Here is a 25,108-nt window from a genome sequence, read left to right as displayed (position 1 = left end):
ACATCCCTGACGAACTCCTTGTTGAAGGGTAAAGGAAGAGGAAAGTTGACCGTTGACAAGAACCGAAGCTTTGGACATAGAATATAACAAAGATATGAGGGAGATCAATTTGGGACCAAAACCATGCCATTTTAGGGAAGCGAATAAAAAGGATTATCGAATGCCTTTTCGGCATCTACAGAAATAGCAGCCAAAGGAATGGAAAGAGAAGAGGCCTTATTTAAGACATTTAAAAAGAGTTGAGAATTATCAGAGGTGAGCCGACCCTTAACAAAACCGCATAAAAGGATCCAAACGTAGAACGAGCAATTTAGCAAAGAGTTTATAATCAACATTGACTAACGAAATCGGACGATAGTTTTTACAAAACTTTGGATCACGACCTTCTTTTGGGATAAGACAAATAGTGGCATCCTGAAAGGAACCATCTGCTTTGCCAGAAAAACAAAATGATTGAAAAAGAGAGAGAAGTTTAGGCAACAAGAGATCGGAAAAATTTAAGTAAAATTCAACCGGAAAACCGTCAGGGCCTGGAGTTTTACCCTTGTATTGCGACTTATATAGCGCACGTATCACCCGAAGGTATCAAGGCGCTTGCTTAGGGAACCCGTCCTGGTATTCCCCTGTGAGATACCCCGGCAGGGTATCGACAAGGTGAAAGCCAGGCATCCCGCCGCGAGGGGCCGTAGTGGAGATTAAGCAAGCTATTGCCCAGAGTCGCAGAGTGTGACCCCGTGTATCGAGTAGGCACCGGAGCGAGAATTGTCGAGTCCGTGGAATTTTTGAGCCCGAGACCCGTCGAGGCGGGGAATCGAACCCTGGTCCACGGTCGATCTCAGCTTCCGGGTCTGCCGCCTCTAACCACTGAGCCACGCTTCACCCTTAGTAAGAGAAGACAAAGCAGTGGAGAGTTCCTGTAGTGAAAGATCAAGTTCAAGGTCTGGGAAATTGAGGTGAGAAGTAGAGGGTTTGGCCAATTTATCAAAATAATATTGAAGAAGAGAGGGAGTAGGGGGGCTTCCAGAGTGTACAAAATTAGGTAAAACGATTGGAATTGACCAAGAATGTCTTTATCAATATGAAGAAGAGTGTTGTCAGGAGAATAGATGGAATCAATAGAAGTACGTTCTTTACAATATTTAAGATATTTAGCTAAGAGTTTCCCGGATTTATTACAACCACCATAATAACGCGCACTACTACGAAGAGGTATTGATGATGCATTATCAGTGGTGAGTTTATTAAAAGCGATTTTGGCTCGCAGAAGTTCTGGTGACATGCCTCTATCAGAAGAGGTGTAGAATTGATGTTCCAATTTTTTTATATGTACTAGAAAAGATTTACGTTTCTGAATAAATTGTTTCCTTTTCTTAGAAACAAAATGTCACGGTCTCCCCGGCTGCTGGTAGATCACTGTCTGCCTGGCTGAGAGAAGCGGTTCGGGAATCCAGAGAGTAGGACTACACTTCCCAGCGATACTTGCGGGTTGCACAGCGCATGACGCTACACGACCCGGAAACAGGATAAGAGACGGTTACAGAGGAGCCGCGGTGCCGATAATTCGGAATCCTGTGATCGGCTGGCTACCTTGGTGTATCTTCGTTCCCTGGGTATTGCGGTAAGAGTGCTATATAGCACAGTCTCCTTGGAGATCCTGTTGTTGGCTAGGATGAGCCAATTATTGTCCCTACGATCCTTGGTGTTGTTTCAAGGATACCTGTTAGTTTTCTCCGGTATTCCACGGAGGTACTTTGCCCAGACAGTATACACTGCTGGTTCGCTCCTCTGTTGGCTGAGACCACTCCGGGTCTCTTGCAGAGGAGTGAGTTATTTATTCTTTGACTTACGGGATGTGACCAGGATACACAGTTACATTATTCGGTACTTTTGGGTTCCTTTTTGTACATTTGGGCAACGTGACTACTCTGGTGGTACTCAGGTTAGAGTACCTTTTGTTTCGTAACTTTGCTTCATTGCCTATCCCAAGTTCTTCTAAGGAAAGCTGACCTTTGAATTCATATTTGTCAACTGTTCGCAGGGGTACTATGGTCATTCTTGGGTTACATGCTATTCTACTACAAAACTGATCTAAGAACAAGAGAGTTATTGTTCTTGGTTTCCTCGTATTAAGATACCGCCTTTTGTTGTTTTACCTTAGGAGAGAGGTCTAGAGGGTATGTAGCCAAGGTGGGGCTAGGCACCGATTTCTCCTTCATCACATGGGTAGGTGCCACTGAGAAATAGTCCTTGAATGTATGATGTTATGTGTTACCACTGATTTAGTATTGTATTATTGTCATTGCCTTTTGTTTTCCTAATTAGAACATGTGGATGTGGACGTGCCATTACCCTCTACCCTCCTCTCTGATGTAGGCTCAACTTATTTTCTTTTTCAGGTGAGGGATAGAAGACAGTTATTGAAGGAGATCTTGGGGTTATCTAGAGGTGGGCCCCCTTACAGTTCAATACAACCCTGGGGACTATCACAGAGGAACCGGACACAAAATCGATAATAAAGCCTCTTGCAGTAGCTTTAAAAGAGTCCCAAAGGACATGAGAAGTGGTATGAGGATCAGAATTAAACTGAAAAAAATCATTAGTGAAGGAACGAAGAGAAGAAAAATTAGGATCAGTAAGAAGGGTACAATTAAAACGCCACCAAGAAGATTTAGGATGAGGGGGGACCAAATCAAAATCCGTAAGGATAGGGGCATGATCCGAAATAACAATAGGTTCAATAGAGGAAGACAGTACATTTTGAGATAAGGATGGAGAGAGAAAGATGTAATCTAAGTGAGAAAAAGAGGCATGAGGAGGAGAGAAAAAGGAAAAATCCAGAGTGTCTGGGTGTGTAAGTCTCCAAGAATCAGAAAGACATGCCTGTAAAATAGTATCCAAAAATGGTTTGTGAGGGATAAAACAAACAAAGGATTTGCGATCTAGAAATGGATCCATAATCTGATTGCAATCTCCTCCTAAAAGGAAAAAATCAGCTTTGTGTTGAATACATTTGCTAGTAATTAAGGGCCAAAAGGAACAATCAGGTTGAATAGGGCCATAAATATTAAAAACAGTTATAGGAATTGAATTAATAAGTAACTTAGCTAAAACCCATCGACCATCAGCATCACTTTCCTCCAATAGACCTTTACATTTCAATTTTTTATGAAGTAAAATAGCAACACCATTCTTTTTGTTGACAGAAAGAGAAAATAAAACTGTACCAACCCAATTTCTTTTCAATTTAAGAGATTCAAGTTTAGAAAGATGAATTTCTTGTAGAAGGACAATATCAGGATTGTAAGAAGTTAATGAGAGAGTACTCTCTGTTGTTTAATGGGATTAATAAAACCTTTTACATTCCAAGAAACAACTCTAAATTTATAAACAAAATAAATATATTAACTTCAAAAAGTGCAAAAAGACAAGCAAACATCAAAAAGCCGAAGGAAGAAAAAAGTGAGAGAGGAAAGAAGGAATAGCAAAAAATAAGAAATAGAGGGGAGAGATGAGAGAGGAAAAAAGGAAGAGAATTAGCAGAAATGTAGGGAAGGAGAAGAAAGAAGAGACAGTACATATCCAAAAGGACAACTGCAAAAATATACCTGAAAGGGAGATACAAAAGGGAAGTGGGGAAATGGCGACACTTAACAAGATGGACCAAATCGAAGAGCAGGAATCCAACCGCACCAGGACATCATAAGAACCACAGGAAGGAGGCCACAAGAAGGAGGAAACAAATAATATGAATCTGCGGGAGGGAAGAAATAATGATGAGATCAAAACAGGGAACATAAGCATTATAAAATGTGTAACAAACCAATACAAATGACCACAAAACGAAAAAAATGTAGAACAACTTGAATACAAAATTTCAACAGGAGAGCTGTGGGAAACATCAACAAAGAAGCAAAGAAGAGACAACAGGAAAACAAACAAGTAGCATCGAGGAACTATTTAGCCACTGGAAGAAGAGGAGGTAATCCATGCCACTGTTGGATTGAAGAAGAATGACATTTTTGAGTTCACCAGGATCCTGAAAAGTCCATGTCCAGTTTTGATGAGTGGTAATAGTAGTAATTCTTTTTGTTTTAGGTTAATAAAAACCGTTACAAAAAGAGCATTAAGAAAATCTCATAAGAAATTTAAAAGACCTTAAAAGCAGAAATTCATGATTAATTGAATAGTAAAGATAAAAAAACAGTAAAGCCCCGCGGGAAAAAATGTTCAAGGCACTTGGTCCTGTCCCGGGTTTCCACTTAGCCAAGTGCCTGGGTTATTTGTTTCCGTTCTGCTAGTTTCAGAAATTTCACTAGCTTCCCGTTTAGTGGCGGGAGACCAGGATCAAAAAAAGCGAGGACAGCTTGTCTGCGTGAGCGGACTCCTAGTTCGTTGAAAGCTGTTTTCAACAGGGCTACTCTTTCCTCGTTCAGCCTCAGGCAAGTACACAATAGATGTTCCAAATCTTCAATTCCTGTTCCGCAGAGCCGGCATTTGGTCCCATAGTTCTGCCTCAACCATGGTGGTAGGTGAGGAATGGCGGGTAGAATACCCAGCCTGTGTTTGAAAAAAGCCTCAGTTTTGATGAGTGACTTTTATTTTTTTTTGTCCTCATTAGCCAATTCATCGTTCCAGGGATTCTCCAACCGCTAAGACACATTCGCCTCCGTTCAGGTAAGAAACCAGAAAATAGTTTCGTAACCCCCAGAGAGGCAGGCCCAATGTCTCAGCGAGGGGAAACCTCGCACGATCTATCTCCATTCGAGCCTGTTATCGGCTGTTAGTCCAATAGCATTGTGGCATGGGGTGCCTCCCATTGGACATGGATTCTTGGGCTTAATCATCGGACCCGGGGAAGAACAAAAAAAAAAAAACCTGGGTTCTCTGACTGTTTTACCTCCACTCTATTAGGTAGTTCCAAAATCTCACGGTACGGGGACTGCAGGTTCTTGCTAAATCTACTATCGATGTTGCATAAAGTGATGTCAACCACTCTGCGTGAGTCAGCGAATTGATGTTTACCCAATTTTTGCATATTTGTCTTCTTGCTAGTAAAATGGCGTAGTATAGAAATTCCCTTTCTAAACCCTTGATGTTGTCACTTAGCCCAAAAATAACTAAAGACCATGAGAAAGGGATAGAAATTTTAAGAATTGATTCAAGAGATGTCTTGACTTCTTGCCAGTATATAGTGATATTCGGGCACTCCCAAAACATGTGTAGGTCTGAAGCTGCTGGAAGAAGGCATTTACTACAGCAATTCCCTGGTTGGAACTTAGAAAGTTTTTTAGGGGAGTAATACGCGCGATGTAGTGTAAATAATTGGTTGCGCCTCAACCATGCAGGTTTTATTATCTTATACGCTTATAAACATACGTACATGGCTCCGCGCAGCGGACGCGCATTGCGAGCGCGCCGTTCGCGCGCCGGAGTCAAGCCAGAGTCCTGCCCGTCTGCGCCCGTCCGCGACAATACGGGACGCGGGGCAGGGGACTCTGGTCATATTACTTCTACGCTAACATCTGAGGCAGCGCCCTCCAATCAGCTATACCGCTACACTCGCGAGAAGCTACTTGAAATCGGTAAGACCCCCACGAAATCATGTTATTACTCCCTAGACCCCAATGCACTGTCATTACAATGCAACTCCTGCAACTTTCGTTTTGGCAATGTTCCCAACCCCAACCATCCTGCACCCAATCTTAAAGTGATGTTACTTAACTGCAGATCCATGGTCAAGCATAAATTGGAACTCCACGACCTCTTATTACAGCATGATTTCGATGTAATGTTTTTAACAGAAACCTGGCTAGAAGAATCCTCAGCCCCAGAAATACTGGAGACAGTCCCGCAGAATTATAGCTTATTAAGAATTGACAGGCCTATACAGCGCGGTGGAGGTCTTGCTATGATCTTTAAAAAAGAACTGGAATGCACCCTTACGCACAAGCCCATCACCAACAGCGAAAGTGGCACTTTCACCATTAAAGTGACCCATGGCATGACCATCACCGGGATTCTCATTTATAGGCCGCCCGGCAATGCCATTCCTTTCTGTAACCAACTTATAGAAATGGCGACGCAACTAGCTATCAAACACAACAACTTCATGATACTAGGCGACCTTAATCTTCATCTCGAAGATTTACAGGCTAAGGAAGCTCAACTTTTAAAGACCGCCCTACAAGCCTTGGGAATTACCCTGCTATCCACCGCCCCCACTCATAAACATGGCCATCTTCTCGATCCCATTTTCGCCACCTGGGAAGGTATTGACATATTACCCCCGGTCCCTATGATTTGGTCAGATCACCATATGATCATGTGTAATATACCCAAGACCAGGTCTAAGAATAATGTCCACAAACCCTTGTATGCTAAGCGACGCAACTGGAAAAACTATACTCCAGAACGTCTGATAGATGAATTAAAAATCCACCCTCCTCCCCAAGGCCAGTCCCTTCAAGAAACCTGGAACTCATACGAACTATGGCTTAGCAAGGCACTTGATAAAACTGCCCCTTGGACCTGCAAGCCCCCAGCTAGGAGAACAAAATCTGAACCATGGTTCTCAGAAAAATTAAAGGTAGCTAAAGCTCGTTGCAAAGCGCTTGAAAGGAAATGGAGAAAGAACTACTCCATGGATTTGAAGGAGACCTACAAACAAGAACTAAGGACCTATCAGAGACTTATAAGAGAGGAAAAAAGTCACTTTTTCCAAAATAGAATTGAAGAGGCCATAAATCCTTCTAAAGAACTGTTCCGGATCTACAAGGAACTAACAGACACGTCTAGCCTGGACATGCAGGACACGTTCTCCAGCGATCTATGCGAAAAAATTGCAGATTTCTTTGTCAACAAAATAGAAAAAATTCACGCTACTTTCTCCACCCCACCCACACCTAGTATGACAACTCCCCCTCCTTACAAAACCACTCTTACCCATTTTCTTACTCCCGACAAAGAAAAACTGTTAAGCATAATCAACAGTATCCACTCTGGCTCCCCCAACGACGTGTGCCCGTTAGATAAATGCAAAGCCATTATGGACATTGCCCTCCTGGACCAAATAAACCAACTCATTACCCTCTCTTTCGAAGAATGCCTTGTCCCGGAGGCTTGGAAAAATGCCCAAGTCATTCCCCTGAAAAAAAAAACCAATGTTCCGATCACGCAATTCCAAAATCTCAGGCCTATATCTCTACTGCCGCAATGCGCCAAAATAATAGAGAAAATTGTCAACATCCAACTTATGGCGTTTTTAGAGGAAGAAAACACACTTCACCCAACTCAATCCGGTTTCCGTCCAAATTACTCAACGGAGACAGCTGTCTTGTATTCCACGGAATATATCCGCAAGATGGTGGACGAGGGTGAAACAGCAGCGTTGGTCATGCTTGATTTAAGCGCAGCTTTTGATACTGTGCCACATGCCACGCTGCTGTCCCGTCTCTCAGACATCGGAGTTAAGGACTGTGCATTGGCGTGGATTAAATCTTTCCTCACCAACAGAACTTTCCAGCTTCACTGCCCGCCCTTCAAATCATCTTCTCGGATCGTCAGCCATGGGGTTCCACAGGGCTCTAGTTTGAGCCCTACATTATTTAACATCTATATGGAACCCCTGGCTCAGATCATAGAGAACTTTGGGGTTGGCATTGTTAGCTACGCCGATGACACTCAGCTGATGTTTAGGCTCACCCCCAATACTGAGGAGTACGCCTTAAACTTCTCGGAGTGCATGGCTGCTGTGGCAGTGTGGATGGACAGTAACTGCCTCCGTCTTAATGGAGATAAGACGGAGGTGTTAGTGATAGGGAACAAAACCTCCCTATGGTCTCAAGCGTGGTGGCCCACATCCCTCGGCGATTACCCTCGACCTGTCGAGAAAGTCAAGAATCTCGGGATCATGATCGACTCAGATCTATCGGGTAAATCCCAAGTTAATAAGATCATTGGAAAATGCACTAGCACTCTAAGAACTCTCAGAAAAATTATTGACCTGATACCGATCAAAGCCAGGAAAACCATCGTGCATGCTCTTATCACACCGCACCTGGACTACGGGAATGCCCTTCTTTTAGGCATCAATCAAAAACACCTACACCGGCTGCAGTGTGTACAAAATGCAGCAGCCCGTTTGGTATTAGGCCTTCCCAAAAGAACCTCTACTAAAACTGCATTATCCAAACTGCACTGGCTCCCCGTAAAGGAGAGAATAAAATTCAAGAGCCTCTGCTATGCCCATAGGATAGCCCACAACAAGGGTCCCACCTATTTAAGGAGCCTGATGACCATACACCGCCCTACCCGAAACCTGAGGTCTGCAGGAATGTCCCTTTTCAAACTCCCTCGCATCCACAAAGCAAAAATTGGTGGTCGCTCCTTTTGTTATCTTGGAGTGAAACACTGGAATGCTCTTCCTATTCATTTAAGAATGGAACCATCGGAAACTCTGTTCAGAGCTAATTTGAAAACCCATCTGTTCCCTCAATAACTTGCCACTCTTGCTCCCTTGACTTGATCCTCGGTAGAGATTCTTTAGCAATCAGCGCGGGGATACACAGTTGTGCAGCCATGCGCTTTATAAATGTTTTATTATTATTATTATTATTATACAAAAGGTTAAAGGATTCCATCCATAGATCTTCTGCCTTGGGTTCTCCATCTCCTCCCCACAATTTTACCGAAAGGTTAAATTCGCCCTCCCCTTCTTCCATAATGTTCCAATAATAAAAAGCAACCTCTTTACCCCCATAGGCTTTCTCAACTAGGTTCTTCTCTAAGGAGCTATATCCTCCAATTTTGACCTTTTTCTTTGTTAGATTTCGCAGCCAACTAGATAGTTGTATATGAATGAACCAGGATAGTGGTGAAGTTATCCTAACTGAGAATGACTCCCATTCTATTAAGGATCCTCCTGCCACCAGCTCTCCCCATCGTTCTATTCCTGCCTCCAATAATACAGTTTTAACCGTCTCAGTGTATTGCGAAGAGAACCCTGGAAAATCCCAGATCGGCGCAAAGTTGGAAAAATATGCCATCCCGACCTTAGATTTAATTTGAGTCCATTCTTTTAGGGACCAATATAGTGTCTTTAGCCTTACTTTTTTGAAAAATCTCTGATGTCCAAACTTGAATAAGAATCCATCCAATGGAAGATTAGAGCCCAATAACATTGCTCTGAACATACGACCATTTGAATTGTCTAGCGGGGTTTTTAATAACATCCTGGAGTGGGTCAGAGGAAAAGCCCAAGCGTAATATTCCAGGTCTGGCAATGCGAGACCTCCCTTTTCTCTCCTCCTTCTTAAATTCTTCCATGCCAGTCTAGTAGATTTATAACTCCAAATAAATGAATTGATGTTTTGTTGACATTTAAATATTTGCTTAGTATCGAATGTTAATGGGATAGTATTAAAGATAAATGTGTATTTGGGAAGAATGGTCATTTTCACTAGGCTTGTTCTCCCGTAGATGGTGAGCGGGAGAAAGGACCATGCTTTCATCAATGCCTTGGATTCGCGGGAGATCCGATCTAGATTAGTCTGGGCCAAGATGTTTATATCTTTTGTGATTTTAATCCCCAGGTAGCGGATTGAAGGTTTCACCGGAAGCTGAAGGTTTGTGATGTTCCAAGCCATTATATCTGTTTTTCCGGCATTTATTTCATAGCCTGAACATTTTCCAAATTCTTCAGCCCTTTTTATGACCATAGGAAATGTCTGCGCCGGGTCAGTTGTGTAGATAAGAATATCGTCGGCATATAGCCCGACTTTCTTCTCCCAACCAGAGAAAGAAAAAGGCAGAATGTTGATGTCCTCTCTTATGATCTGAACAAATGGTTCCACATAAATGTTAAATAAGAGAGGGGCGAGAGGGCACCCCTGTCTTGTCCCTCTACTAATTTCAAAAGATTTTGTACGTATGCCATTAATCAAAAGGCTGGCTCTCGGGTTTTTATACAATAAACCAACCGCTCTACAAAATTTGGGGCCGAATTGGAATTTTTCCATGACTGCAGTTAAATAGGACCAATTGACCCTATCGAATGCTTTTGTTGCATCGAGTGTCATGATTGCAAGAGGCAAGGCAAAGGTTGAGGCGATGTCAATCGCCCCAACCAGATCGTAAGTTAAGTCAGCCAGTTGTCGGCCTCTGATAAACCCCTTTTGGTCTTGATGGATAATCGTTCCAATCTCGCTTCCCAAACGTGCAGCCAAAATTGTCGAGAAGATCTTGTAATCATTATTGAGAAGCGAGATTGGACGATATGAACCGCAGTCTACTGGATCTTTTCCTGATTTTAAGATTAAGGCAATATTTGCCTCACCCCAGGAACTAGGTGGTGTCTCCCCCCTGATTAAGATGTTATTAAAGAGATTCGTTAAGATCGGGGTAACAATTGGATGTAATACTCGGTATAATTCACCAGGAATGCCATCCGGTCCTGCAGCCTTTCCCTGTTTTAGTTGTTTAATGGCTCTTTCCACTTCTGCCTCTGTTATCTCTTTATCTAAATGTTCACTCTGTTGTCTGGTCAACTTTGGAAGGTTCACCTTTTCCAACCACTCAGTTCTTTCCTCAGTGTTAACTTTGATTTCATCTGTATATATCTTCTGAAAGAAATCACGAAAGGCTTCTCCTATTTCCAAATCTGTCTTTCTGTTGTCCTCTTCACCATCTAGCCTCACTTCTCTTATATGGTTTCTGGCTTGGTCAGCTTTTATTTTCCAAGCCAGCAGCTTCCCCGCCGCTTCGCCATATTCAAAGTGGGAAAGCTTACTGGCCTGCCATCTTTTATTCAGTCTCTCCTGCAGTAACATATCTAATTTATTTTTTAACTCACCTCTTTTTTTCTGAATTTACAGAGGGCCCTTGATCTGCAGAATCTAAGTGAGCCAGATCTTGCTCTATTGTTGATATCTCCTCTCTATATTTCTTTTTTCTGAAGGAAGCACGGTTAGTAATACAACCCCTTATATATGCTTTCCATGTCTCCCAAACACTGACCAAAGAGGCAGAGTCTAAATTCCACTCCAAAAAAGAAGAGGATTCGGACATAAGATGTTCTCTTTCCTCTTCTTCCAGGAGGATGGTACGATCGAAAGACCATGAAGCATAAGTGAAATTCTGGTCTAGTGATATTGAAAAGAGAATAGCTGAATGGTCGGAAATATGCTGAGGGAGATATATTAAGTTCTTTATGGAGTCTTTAATAGTGAAACTGAATAGGGCATAGTCTATACGCGATTTGTGTTTATATTTATAGTTATGAAAAGAAACACCCAGAGTTTTTCCAGCTCTTTGTCTCCACAGGTCTTCCAACCCCAAATTAGACATACAAGACAAAAGAGTATCTCTCATTTTATTATGTATTACAGCTCTAGAACTAGGGGATTTATCCAATTTTGGATCCAGAACAAGATTAAAATCCCCCATCCAAATTATTGGATTTGTAGTTGTGATAAGATGATTCTGTAATGTATTTAAGTGAGAAGGATCATCCTGATTGGGGCCATAGTACCCTACCAGAGTGTATCGCCTCCCATCAAGCTGAACGTTGCCTATCAACCATCTGCCGCTTGGATCTGTCCTCCAATCCGCAATCTGAGCCTTAGCTCCCTTTTTAAAGATGATAGCTATTCCACGAATATTGGCATTATGATCTGTGCTAAGGAATTTGTCAACCCATTTTAATTTTTTCAATATATCTGTAATCTCCTGTTTCTTCAGATGTGTCTCCTGGATTGTTATGACCTATTCAGGTGAGTCTCTAAGGTACTGCATGATTATATGTCTCCTTCCTCGTACACGCAGGCCATTTACATTCCAGGACAGAAACTTAATATCCCTCATTTGTCCTTAACCTCCAAGTTCCCTGATTTTTCCCGTGTGGGCATTATACTGTTTTCTACTATTTTCTGTCTATTGTGTATTATTTTGTCCAACCGTATTATAGGACAATCCCTAGAATCATCCAATTCTGAAAAGGTATCATTTTGCTCATGAGGACTTTTTTGCGCTTTCTCCCACCCTCCTTCCCCCCTCCCTCCCCTGGAAACCCCCCCTACTTACTCTGGCCAGGTGACTTGCCAGGTTGTCGTCGCCGACATATCTCCCCCTGCAGCCCCATCTATCTCATTTAATTGGTCGATAGAGATCGACTTTTTGTAGATGGCATATTTATTATATTAAAGAGAGAGAAAAGATGGACCCAATATCGTATATTAGGGAGAGAGCTAAAAAAGGGCTGAAAGAAAAAGGAGAGCTAATAGTTGGAGCAGTTATATGTTCCTATAGTATTCTATATTCTATATTTGTTCTCTTCTCTTTTCAAGCTACTTTCAAACTGCTCATGATTTCTACTCCTTAGCTCTTTGACCCGGAGTCCTCCCTTTTATTGACTTATTTCTCTATATATATATATATTTTTTTGTTCCCATTCTCTCCTTTTCACCCTTTTTTTCACCCTTTTTTCTTATTTTTCTTATTTTTTTCTTCTTCGATGTAGTAATATATATATGCCTATATGTGTATGTATATATATATATATATATATATATATATATATATATATATTCTTTTTTTAAACCCACCTTTTTCCACCTTTCCCCCCCCCCTTTTTTTTCCCCCTCACACTCCCTCAGTGTAACTGTATTTTTATCCAACCAGTTCACTTAAGTGGCTTACATTGTCGTCATAAGATAGAGAAGAGGGCAACAAAGAACCAGACAGAATTGTAACTTTTTTTTGTTAACTCATAGATGACATCATGTGTCAAGGGGTCGTTTGAGAAATTCACTAATAGAGACTAAAAGTTTGTCCGCTTCGAGAGGAGTTTTGATGTTGTGCATTTTATTATTGAACATTATCTTCAAGAAGGCAGGAAATCGCATCTGTACTGTGGCTCCTAGAGCCCTGAACTTCTCCATTCGTTGTCCCAGCTCCCATTGCCTTTCCAGTGTAGTCTTAGACAAGTCTGACCTTACTTCGCAAGAAAAGTCGGGGGCCTTCAGTGTCTTAGCTTTTAATGCCAGGTTGAGGATCTTTTCCTTTAATGCGTATGTTAAGAAGTTTACAAGGATCTTTCTAGGCTTGGTCCTTCCTGGGTTGAGTCGAAAGGGGTCGCGATGTATCCTCTGTATGTCCAATTCTAATTCTGTTGTTGACTCCTCTAGGTTAAGAGCGTCCTTAAGCAGGGTGACAACGTACTTCTTGATTTCACTTCCTTCTTTCCCTTCTGGATTTTTTAGAATCCTGAGGTTATTCCTCCTAGAATAATTTTCTAGGGACTCGACTCTTTCTTTTACAGCTTCTCCTTCTCTCCGCATATTCTGGATTTTTATTTCTGCATGGTCTAATTTTGCTTTGAGCTCCCCTAGGGTGTCTTCTAAACTCCCAGTCCTCTCAATGAGCCCATCCACTTTAGTCTCTAGGTTTTCGCACATAGCCCGAATCTCCGATTGATTTTACCTTGATTCAGCAAAACTCTTTTTTGACTCTGCAAAGCCACATTTAATTTCGTTTCTCATATTAATAAGTATACTCTGGAGAGTGTCTTCACTGTTACCCCCAGAGCATAGTTCCGACACGTTTATTGCACTTGCAGGCTCTGATCTTACTGAATCAGCAGATACGTGGTCTGTTGGTATCTCTGTAACTGTGCTCATCTCTAATGTTTCATCCGTCATCGTCATATTTTCCTGCTCCATTTCCTCTACTGCTGCAAGCTTAGTATTGCTGGATATAACTGACAAACTGAGTGTGAGAGGAGCTTCAGTTGGAATGATTATATTTTGTACAGCAATCGAAGCTTGGGGTTCTTGGTTGATATTTAGAACCTGAGGGAGGAATAAGATTTTAGAGAGGGCGTAATCAGTGTAGCTTTTGTAATTGGGTTTGCTTTTTTTTTGAGATAGCTTTTGGGGTAATTCTTTTGTAATGGGAATATTACTTGACCCCTCTTCTACTGATTTAGTAACTGATTTAGTGACTCGTGGTATCGAGTAGCTCCCGTCTCCTCTCAGCGTTTTATCATACAATGTTGGTAATGAGTCCAAGTCAGACTCCGTCTCCGTCTCCAACTCTGTCTCTTGCCCCCCTTCTGGCTCGTGTTCTGATTCTAAGTCCACAGTTTTACCGTGATCTACCAAGATTTTTTCCTTCTTTTTACCTTTTCCCCTTCGCTTCCCCCAGATTGCTGCTGGTAAGCTCCTTCTTCCCTTGTGATCTCCTCTTAGCCTGCACCTTGCTTCCTCTCTGAGTTAAAACTGAGAGTGCGTGTAATTTGCTCTTGATACTCTTCAACGTTGGGGCAAAAACAGGGCAAAGCTCTTTTTCAGGTGTTTGCACAACGCTTACTGCTGTGTCTGTATCTATCGCGGAGCACCTACCTCTGTCTCTTTCTTCGTACACTTCTGATTAAGGTAATCACATTTAACGCTGGCGGTAGTTATGCTTGTATTACTGTTTTTTTCTGCCCGCTGAGCGTCTAATGGTACCACCTCCAACGAAGCCCCCTTACCGCACCGTTTCGCTATGTTACTTCCTCCTCTGGCAAAGGAACCATATGCAGCCACCCTCCGGCTTCTCCGCAGCTCCACGGCTGCTTCGTACCAGCGGAAGGGCACAGGGAGAGGGGCCCGCCCCTGACACATCGGCTGCCTTGATCGCTGTGTCTGGGAAGCCTGGAAGCCGTTGAGGGAAACGCCGATTCAAATTTTAACCGCCGTGTACGATTAAACCGCTCGCTTCAGGTCACTCCACCGCAAAGATGCCTCATCAGCAACTCAGCAACTCATGTCCACCGCTGCAATCGACCAGAAGTAGCTCTAACAGAACTGGGGCATCAGGTCGGGAGTTTCTGTCGGGACGTGCGCGCCGCTCTAACTAGCGGCCGCCATGTTTTCTCCCGTGGCAGAAATGATGAGTGACCTTGAAGATACATGGATGGAACAGACCGTACCGTGCCCCAAGGGAATGTAAAGAGGGGCAGAGAGATAGGAATTCTTTTCTCCTTGAAGCAGTAGCATTTGAGACATCCTGAGAAAGGAATACACGTTGACCCAACCAGGAGACTTGTCTTTTGGCTCTAGCTGCGGAGAAGACTGAAAGGCAATCAGTAAATTTCAAAACAAGGATTATGACTCTGCGTGGTTTTGTAGAGGCAACTGAGCGAGGACCAAGTCTGTGAGCTCTTTGGATACTGAGAGAAGTGGAAGGTGACATGCCCAAGAGCATTGGTAGGAAGGAAGTGAAGAAAGTCACAGGATCATCTCCTTCAAGGGATTCCGGCAGGCCATAAATACGAAGATTGTTCCTCCTATTTCTATTTTCTAAATCCTCTGTGTGCTGTTGAAGGGAGAGAACTGACTTTTCTAAGGAAGAAACACGCTGTGAATTGGATTGTATCTCAGAAACCTGCTGTTCAACTGAAGTAATCCGGGTATCCATCACTGACCATTTTTCTTTCAAAAGTTGCATGTCTTTATTAGTTCCTCAATGAATGGACGTAATGCGCGTATTTCTTCTAAAATTAGATGATAGGAGAGGAGGGTTTATCAGGAGAGGGAGGATCATGCTTTAAACATTTGGATGAAGTAGTAGGAAGTGAAGACTTATTAGAAGTGGCTTGCGCAACAGAAGAATGATGAGGTGCAGACCCAGCCATTGTTGGTTCAGCGTTGGAAACACACAAAATTGTAGAGGAAGTCCCTTGAACACTTGTAGAGGGAACAAAAATACATTTTGGTGTGCGCAACTTGACCATATGAGATAAAGTATGCTCAAATCCGTCGAACAGGCAATCTGATAGCAAATAGACTGGAAGTTAAGCCATATACGCAAGTCCCAGAAATTATAAGGAGGTATGTAGAGTAGTACAGGCTGGGCACAATGGAAACATGCAAGGCTCAGAAAAAAACCTCCAGTAAAAAAAAAAGGGACATAGAACCAGGAAAAATTCAATGAATGCAAAAATAGAAAATGTCCATCTCAAAAACAAGCTGATACATGTTTGTAGAAGCGCTGTTATGGCAAACGACAGAGCCACTGCATAAAAGAATGAAGATTGTCTGAGAGGCAATCAATAAGGAAAATGACAAATTCCAGCATTTGGGACAAGCATAATAGGAAGCGTCTAGTTAGTAACAAAGCAATTCTGTGAAGAGACACTCCTAAAATGGCGGGCACATGAAGTAAGCATCATAAGTTCCAATTTGTGGCGAATTGAGGCATAAATGAAGAGACACACGCTCCTGTAGACCAAATGCGGCAAAATTTGAAGAAACCTGACTAAAGGCACAGAGTCAGGAATATAGGGGCTCGAGCAGCAACAGGCAGCGACATGACGCTGGTGAAGCAGAGATGCCTAAAATGGCAGCGGACCGTTCCGTTATGAAGAAAACGGACCGCGGCCGCAAATATGCAAAAACAGGCTCTCGAAGTTAGAAAGGGGCCTCACCAGCAGCTCCACATATTCCGGCGCGAAATGCAGGCGTCCGGTGTCGATAAAGCTGTCAGGAAGCGGGTGATTTGAGGAGAATCTGGTCCTGATGCGGCGGAGGACCCACTCTAGGCGGCCATCTTAGTTGGTGTCGTAGCCACGCCTGTGCATGCAACTTTTTAATGACAGTGAATAGCGCACTGTTCTATATTAGGATATTAACTTATGAACTATAAGTAGTAATAGAATCTCATAACAGGGATTCCTCTTGATGTCCCCTCTTCTGCTTTGTTATCACTAGGACCATCTGGTCCGATCATTTTCAGGGCCTGCCTCTATTGGGCTTGTGCACCTACCACTTGTTTCCGTGTGTGGATTTTTTTGTACTGCCTTTGGGTCTGCCTCTGGGTCTTTTCTGACTGGCAGGCTCCTGGGCCTATGGGTGTGTGTGGTGTAGAGTGGCTTTGTGCCATTCTTTACAGTGTTTTTCTATCCGGTCTTTGTCTACGGGGAAGACTTCGACCAGGTGTTCTATGTGGGGACCCCAAGGCACTTTTTTCAACCTGTTCTTATATTTTAGTCTTATATTTAGTCCTGTCTTGGCTTTCGTTGCTCCTAACCAATCTCCCTAATTTTATTATTTATAGTGCTTTGCTGCCCTTTCTATTGCATCCTTTACTACATAAGTGGACCCTTATCTACTTCATGGGGTATTTTCGGAATTCACATAAATTGGCATTAGGCCATGAAGGTGAACATCAAATATTTATCCGTAATTTCTGCAGAACTTCATCTATACATATGTCTTGGGCATGTGCATTTATGGGAGGCCTAAGCATATTGTTACCCGATGCAATGGACACTATAACGCTATCATGAATATATAATGATTATTTGTGGTGTTTGTGAATTACTCATGACCTAAAATCCCAGAATTTAGAACTGAGCAGCGCATAAACTAGAATTTCTAATATTAGGTACAAGTCAGTCATTATTTCGGGGATGGAATAACACAATGGTTATCGGTGGTCCTACTGAAATCTTAATATGACTTCAATATTTTCTGTCACAAGGTGGCATCAGTGTCACACATAAAGGTATGCATTAAACACGTAACCAATGTTTTGTTGTCCCTCTTCCCTATCTATATCAGTTAGTATGGAATTCACTGGGTCGTTTGGCCAATTGTTCGCTATTTGTCCTTGGTGAACTTAATATAATTTGGTCGCTTCCCTCAACATTCATAGAGAGGAATAACTCAGTTCTTTTGAGGAGCGTTAGATGATATTTCACCATCAGTTGGACATCCGCAACTGGTTTTGTACAATTTGCAACTAACGCCTCTATTCTAGCTTCATGAAAGCCCTGCTCAAAATCACTTTTAAAATAGTAATCTATATCCCTTTCTATACTATCCAATAATTCTTTTAGTTTCCAATCCTGAGGGAGTATAGTTATTGTTCTATCATAGGGGAAATAGTTGCTATTATCACTATTTGTTATGGTGTTCATGGGGCCACTGTACTACTACAACCCTGTGTTATCCAATGACAATGTCCTTGGCGGATGTTGTATTGGCACAAAAGCTCAGTTATAGAAATGTTTCTAATCAGTTCTCTGGAGGGCTCATCTAATCATCTAAGTGATCTACTGTTATCACGTCAATGCATGTTGTCCTGAGACCTAAAGGTGTTGTCAATACCAAGGCTTTCAAGAATTTCTCTCATTAAGGGATTATAAGATAGTACTTGTATTGGTAGTCTACTAGATTCAGTGCCTTTGGAGTAGCCAACAACCTGACCGTTATAAAGGACAACTAATTTGGGAACCAGTTGTGATTGATTACTCGCGGACAATTACTTGAAATTTGTTTTCCTAATGTTCTACAATATCCCTCACAAGATAGGAAATCCATTAATTTATTCCTAAATTATGTACTAAATGACAAACTTTTTGTTTTAAATGACATTACTCTGTGGCCACATTTCTATTTAAATGTACATATACATATTCATCATTTCTAAACTACATACTAGGGCAATCATCATTGATCACTCCCCCCACATTCATAGAGGGGATACACTTTCACTATTTGTAACTACAAATTGTGACTTCTTGACTTAAAGTCTGGGATTGAAAAAGTGACTTGAGTGTTCTGTTCTTACTCAGGGTAAAGTCTGATGACACCTGCACAACCGACCCTTCGTTGCAACAACAGAACATACTCAAGGAGACCCAGTCTCAAGTCCTACTCTGCCTTTGACCACCTTTGACTGTCTAGTCAAGTTCCCTGTATCTTCTGGACTTATCAATGGGATGCCTAAATATTGTGTCAAACAATTCAGACGCAGTATTGCATGTGAATAATAAGAAAAACAAAATATATATTACAAAGGCAAATGTAAAGTCTTTAAATGAAAAGGAATGAAGTCCACATTGTCCTCACCTTAATTATGTAAATTCTGAATCCCACACGTTCCCGGGAAGGAGCAGATCTTTAATAAAATGGGTGTCTGCTTACCTTCTTTCAAGATGCACATTCCAATCAAAGGGGGTAGGTGGTATTCCGGACAAGGACAATCAGTGAGACCAAGTGGAACTCCTGCCTAGTAGCTCACTAGTATGTTGGAGGGAAAATCTGAGAAAGAAAACCAAGACAAAATTGGCAAATAATATAGGTTTACTAAAATACTGCAGGGGAGATCAGTCCCCTCCGTGGAGATGCAACCTGATGTCCGAAGTACTACACATAGGCAGCAAAATGTATAGGTAGAAATCACAAACCACAAAGTAAGTACAATGTCACATGACATTGTGATCTTTAGTCATTTCCATAACGACAAACAGAAACCCACCATGGGGGTGTAGGTCCTCGGAATTTAAGCATACAAAAGAGCATGTTTACGTAACCACACAACGCATGGCCATATCTTGCTAAAATACAAACTGAGTCAAGCTATCTGACCTTTATGTGTGGTTTCTTTTGCCAAGCTATCTGACCTTTAAGTGTGGACGTGGTTTCTGCAGAAGTGTGCATGTGTGACAGGATGTTCTAAGGCAGAATAATCCAATTCAGTCCGTGGTGCCAGAAGTAGGCACCAGCTCCCTGAGCACAACCTTCAAATGAAAAAATTCACTCTCTAAACCAAAGTTGCAAAGACGCGTTTTCCATGTTTAATTCACATGTCTTGAATCTTATCCATTATCCAATATCACTCAAAGGAATTAATGTTCAATCCAAAAGGTGCATTTAGACTTTTTTACAATTTCCCTCCCGATGCATTTCGGACCGCAGTCCTTCGTCAGGGGAATCCTGAAAAGACAATGACATCGTCTAAGAATTGTACCCCGGGGATCATAAGGTCGTGTACATCAAACTCATAATAGTGACTTGCAATGCTACACATAAATTGAAGTATTGTGTAAATCTCTCAATACAGAGTCCATATGTGAAAATAATCACCGTGCCGGTTTTATAAAAACGTGTGCGCCATTATGTTCATAATGTGACAACCAATCCCATGGTATCCCGTGCTCTAATTAACAATATCTGTGTCTAAATCGTCAAATAACAGTCGCGTGCTCTGTGCCTAGCGTTTTAACCAAAGATTCCCTAGAACGAAAGTATATATCAGTCAAACAGTGCAGGTTTTAAACTTACTAGCAAAGGTGCAGTGAGAGCCCGCGTCCCACCCTTGTGCTCGCTGGCGTCTACAAGCTGAACTCGAGTGTGAGCACTAACATAAATAAGGGACTGTCAACAGCATGCAGACACAAAAATCCGTGGCGGCCATCTTGTAGGGGTGTAAATGACGTCTCAAAAAGTGATTGTATGTGGTATAAAATAGCAACGAACCATCACCCAGACGAATAATGTACAGTGAATTAACTCTCAACTTACTATTAACGAATGATACATAATCACAATTAAATGAAATACAACAAAGCAGTAAAAAATTGTTATGCAAGCCTAAATAAGAAGGCAAGTATCAGAGTCCGTAATAATATGTTACAGGTAACATACAAATTCCATCCGGTCATTGAGACCGGATGGTTTCATGGATTGAAGGAACTTAATCCAATGGTTCTCCCGTTGCAATAAAAAATCGTTATTGTCTCTGCCATCCCGTTTGTTCACCACTTCCACAGCAGCGAATCGCAGTTGGCTGATGTTGTGCCGATTGTCTTTGAAATGTACAGCAATGTTTGATTTCAGATTCATGGTTCTTATGTTGCTCTTGTGCTCGTTTATTCTCAGCTTCAGTTTCCTTGATGTTTTTCCCGTGTACACCAATCCACAAGGGCATTTAATAATATAGATCACATTCTCAGTGTCACATGTTGCATTAAATCTAAGTTTGATGTTTGTACCTTTGAGAGGATGTTTAAGTGTGGGACCTTTTATCATGTTGTTGCAGTTCTTGCAATTTAGACAAGGTTGATTACCTCTGAAGTTAGTTTGCTCATGTTGCCCAGGGTTTTTGATAATTTCTTTCAAGTTTTTGCCTCTTTTATAGGCGAATAATGGCTGTTGATTGAAAATACCATTGAAATCTTGTTCCTCACTTATAATCGGCCAATGTTTCAAAATTGAAGCCTTGTATCTCTTAGAAGCTTCTGAGAATTTGGAGACTACCACTGGTCTCTTGGTCTCCCCTTTGACTTTTGTCACCAATGTATCTTGTCGTGTCAAATTATCACATCGCTCTTTGGCTTTGTTCAAGATGTTTTCTGGATATCCCCTGTGCTTAAAGCGTTTTAACATTTGTTGTGCTTGCAATTCATATTCATGTTCACTGGATACAATCCTTTTCACACGAAGAAGCTGCGAGAAAGGTAGGTGGTTCTTTAATGGTCTTTGATGGTACGATTTGTAATGCAAAATGTTATTTTTATCAGTTTGTTTTCTGTATAAGTTGGTTTCCAAATGGTCACCAACCCGTGTCACTCTGACATCCAAGAATGTGATGGTTAACTGGTTCACTTCATGCGTGAACTGTATACGATCGTTGATGTCGTTCAGATTTGTTAAGGCTGATAATAGTGATTCAAGGTTTCCATGCCATAAGACAAAAATATCGTCTATATATCTCAGAAACACTTTGGCATGTAACATCCACTGGGTCTGGTTCAAGATATGGTTGTTTTCAAAATACTGCATGAATGCGTTAGCGTACGCAGGTGCCGCACAGTTGCCCATGGATGTCCCGGACAGTTGTGCGTACAGCTGGTCACTCCAAGAGAAGTAGCTTTGGTATAAGGTAAAATGCATCAGCTGCATGATGAAGATTTGAAAATCATTTGGCAAATCTGAGTGAAGCAAGATATTTTCCACCGCTTCCATCCCCAAATCATGGGGAATACTTGTGTATAGGGATTTTACGTCAATAGAACAGAGCCAGATGTTATCATCTTCCTCAAATGTGATTTCCTGAATTTTTAGCAAAAAATCTGTAGTGTCTTTTACATATGTGCAAGACTGTTGAATCAATGGTTGCAAATACCGGTCAATGAACTTGCCAGTGTTCTCATGTATACTCCCACGAGTCGAGACAATGGGCCTGAATGGTGGTAATGTTAGACTCTTATGGACTTTTGGAAGCATATACATGCTGGGAATATGTGGGTTGGTGTTAGTCAGATACTTCCTGGTTTTGGAATTAATGGTTCCATTCTCTTCAGCCACCGATATTATATTCGTTAACACCTCATTGTATTGAGTGGTGGGGTTAGACAGTAGAAGATCATAAGTGTTAGTGTCTGAAAGATGTTGTTGAACTTGCTCATTATAAAACGTAGTGTCCATCAGGACTAGTGCCCCTCCCTTATCAGCTGTTTGATAAGTGATGTCTTTCATCTTTGCCAAATTGTTCAGTGTCGAATATTCCTTACTGGTTAAATTCAGATGTTTCCTCTTTCTGGTAAATGTGATGCTGCTGATGTCATTTTTAACCAGTTTCTCGAACGTGTCAAAGGACTTGTGACTGACGGGTGCCATAAAGGTACTCCTTGCTCTTAATCCTCTGAGTTGATCAGTGCGTTCACCAACAGGTGGTGGTACCACATTTTCAAAGAAGTGTCTCAATCGTAAATTACGCATAAATTTGAACAGACTGATTTCCAATTCTAGCTCGTTGGTATGACTAGTAGGGGTGAATGAGGTGCCTTTTTGTAGAACCTTGGTTTCATGATCAGACAATGTGTAAGAGGATATGTTAATCACGAGGTTGTTTTCTTGGTTTTCTCCACTCTCTTGTTTAGAGTCGAACTCCTCATGTCTCTCCCCACCTCTTTTTCCTTTTCTTTTGGCCTGGCTCCTCCTGGGTCGTCTCTTTCCTCTGATCCCTCGCCTAAAAAAGGGACCGCAGAGGGGGTGGATGAAACAGTGCTACTTGTGGGTATGTTCACATCTGTTCTTCTTCGGTCACCACGTGTTTCCTCCTCTGAAGATGAAGTTTCCGTTGTGTTGGTCTGGTCTCTTTGTGGTCTGTTCTGTCTTCTCCTGGCATAGACCTCTGCCCAGGAGTACACCTCCCCTAGCTTATAATCAATGGTATCTCTTCGATACTTCCGTATCTTCCGTTCATTGATTTCTCTAGTGTGCTTATCCATTTGAATAGTGATGTCATCCAATATCTTTGACCATTCCTCAGCAGATAACATGTCACTTAGTTCCTGTTTACATTGTTGTATCTCCTTGTTTAATTCCTCCAATGCTCGTGATAACTCATCAACAATTAATAAGATCAAGTCTAAAGAGCATTTATTTAAGATGGCGTACCATCTTTCCACAAACTTGGAGCTGTTCCTGCACAGGAGTGGCTTTAGTGGGATGCGGAGACCCCTGGGTATCCGCTGCGCGCGGTGGTAGCGTATTAAAGTGCTGGCGTGAAGCCTTTGACTAATTTCCTTCTTTGTAAAGTATAGAAGTTGTTTCAAACAATTTTCTTTATTCCTAGTAGGACCTTGAGGACTTGCCACCTCGGGGATTAAAGCGTAGATTTTGTCAATGTCATCAGTGTTGAATGCAAAAGTGTCCGCTTTCAGATCGGTTAATGCCGCAATGTCATCATATATCAAAGAGGCCATAATTAAATGTTTGATTTGGGGTGCAGTGGCCCTGGTCAGGGTCAGAAACGATTGTGGTGTGGGTCACGCACTCCTCGTTGTATCAACCTAAGAGGTTGTGGTGTGCTTCAAGGATATCACCCCCTGGCAGAAAGGTGTAGTAATCCAATTCAGTCCGTGGTGCCAGAAGTAGGCACCAGCTCCCTGAGCACAACCTTCAAATGAAAAAATTCACTCTCTAAACCAAAGTTGCAAAGACGCGTTTTCCATGTTTAATTCACATGTCTTGAATCTTATCCATTATCCAATATCACTCAAAGGAATTAATGTTCAATCCAAAAGGTGCATTTAGACTTTTTTACAATTTCCCTCCCGATGCATTTCGGACCGCAGTCCTTCGTCAGGGGAATCCTGAAAAGACAATGACATCGTCTAAGAATTGTACCCCGGGGATCATAAGGTCGTGTACATCAAACTCATAATAGTGACTTGCAATGCTACACATAAATTGAAGTATTGTGTAAATCTCTCAATACAGAGTCCATATGTGAAAATAATCACCGTGCCGGTTTTATAAAAACGTGTGCGCCATTATGTTCATAATGTGACAACCAATCCCATGGTATCCAGGGGGTGATATCCTTGAAGCACACCACAACCTCTTAGGTTGATACAACGAGGAGTGCGTGACCCACACCACAATCGTTTCTGACCCTGACCAGGGCCACTGCACCCCAAATCAAACATTTAATTATGGCCTCTTTGATATATGATGACATTGCGGCATTAACCGATCTGAAAGCGGACACTTTTGCATTCAACACTGATGACATTGACAAAATCTACGCTTTAATCCCCGAGGTGGCAAGTCCTCAAGGTCCTACTAGGAATAAAGAAAATTGTTTGAAACAACTTCTATACTTTACAAAGAAGGAAATTAGTCAAAGGCTTCACGCCAGCACTTTAATACGCTACCACCGCGCGCAGCGGATACCCAGGGGTCTCCGCATCCCACTAAAGCCACTCCTGTGCAGGAACAGCTCCAAGTTTGTGGAAAGATGGTACGCCATCTTAAATAAATGCTCTTTAGACTTGATCTTATTAATTGTTGATGAGTTATCACGAGCATTGGAGGAATTAAACAAGGAGATACAACAATGTAAACAGGAACTAAGTGACATGTTATCTGCTGAGGAATGGTCAAAGATATTGGATGACATCACTATTCAAATGGATAAGCACACTAGAGAAATCAATGAACGGAAGATACGGAAGTATCGAAGAGATACCATTGATTATAAGCTAGGGGAGGTGTACTCCTGGGCAGAGGTCTATGCCAGGAGAAGACAGAACAGACCACAAAGAGACCAGACCAACACAACGGAAACTTCATCTTCAGAGGAGGAAATACGTGGTGACCGAAGAAGAACAGATGTGAACATACCCACAAGTAGCACTGTTTCATCCACCCCCTCTGCGGTCCCTTTTTTAGGCGAGGGATCAGAGGAAAGAGACGACCCAGGAGGAGCCAGGCCAAAAGAAAAGGAAAAAGAGGTGGGGAGAGACATGAGGAGTTCGACTCTAAACAAGAGA

The sequence above is a fragment of the Lissotriton helveticus genome, chromosome 9 (genome assembly GCF_964261635.1).
Source record: "Lissotriton helveticus chromosome 9, aLisHel1.1, whole genome shotgun sequence".
Taxonomy (NCBI): Eukaryota; Metazoa; Chordata; class Amphibia; order Caudata; family Salamandridae; genus Lissotriton; species Lissotriton helveticus.
The sequence above is the reverse complement of the archived record's forward strand: the minus strand, read 5'-3'. Positions refer to the sequence as shown.